General features: G+C 36.2%; 1 pseudogene; it reads right to left on the minus strand.

The window, feature by feature from the left end:
- Positions 1-365: 365 nt before the first annotated feature.
- On the minus strand, positions 366-676 carry LOC136386038 (ATP synthase subunit g, mitochondrial pseudogene; annotated as a pseudogene).
- Between the last annotated feature and the right edge of the window lie 381 nt (positions 677-1057).

The following is a 1057-nucleotide window of genomic DNA, read 5'->3' on the forward strand; positions in this document are numbered from 1 at the left end:
TCATTAAAAATAGTAATTTCAGCTTCAGCAGCATTTATGCCAAAGATTTCATTAAAGGACAAGTAACTTAGATTGTTGAGAAAATTTTCTCATGAAGTTTTATGTCTGCTTGTAAAAATACATACTAGAGGTTCCCAACTATCTCTCACCAAATCTCAATAGACTTTTCTTTCTTTCTTTCTTTCTTTCTTTCTTTCTTTCTTTCTTTCTTTCTTTCTTTCTTTCTTTCTTTCTTTCTTTCTTTCTTTCTTTTTAAAATTGACATTTCTTTATTTTTTTTTAAATTCAGATACCATTCTGATCACTAATGGTCCAAGAACATTCAAATAATAAACCAAAAAGAAATAGATGTTAAAGATTGGTATTCAAACATTATAACCAATAATAACATACTTACCTATGATCTCACTGATATAAAACCACATCCACACCTCAGTGGCCACGAAACCATTCAGTAGAACTTCCTTAATTGTGAGCTGTTTGAAGTTACCAGTTTGAGCATTACTGGCTATTTTTTTCAAGCTCTGAGTAGCTGTCAGACTCTCCGCAGGGGTTGGAAAAACCAACTAATGTTGGCATAATGCCAAAATGTGGCCAATCAAGACTTCAAGTAAGTCACAGCAGCGTTTATCAGGATGGGGGACTTCTCCACAAGGTTACAGACAAACTGGGCCATGGTTCTAGGATAGAAAATCTGTGGCCTTGAATGGCTGGCTGAATGTCACCCCTCTCCCAGGAACCCAATAACCTTTTCTTTACTCCCATGTTTTTCTCATCCTCACTGACACTGACTACCCTAATGTATTGATTTTTTATTTTTTGGTATTTGGCTTTCATGACCCAGACCTCTGCTAGTTTTTCTTCCATCCCCTTGCCCATCTTTCTTTCATTTCCTGGTTCCCTCTTTTCTCTTCTTCATCCTGACTGTGGAGGCTCCTGAAGACAAACAGCCATTGACACTCTTCTCTTTTCTTCACGTCTGTTTCGTCCATCCATCATTTTTTTAATGTTTAAATATTTATGTTTAGAGACCTAGATTGCGCTCTTGGGTAACAAA

The sequence above is a fragment of the Saccopteryx leptura genome, chromosome X, assembly GCF_036850995.1.
Source record: "Saccopteryx leptura isolate mSacLep1 chromosome X, mSacLep1_pri_phased_curated, whole genome shotgun sequence".
Taxonomy (NCBI): Eukaryota; Metazoa; Chordata; class Mammalia; order Chiroptera; family Emballonuridae; genus Saccopteryx; species Saccopteryx leptura.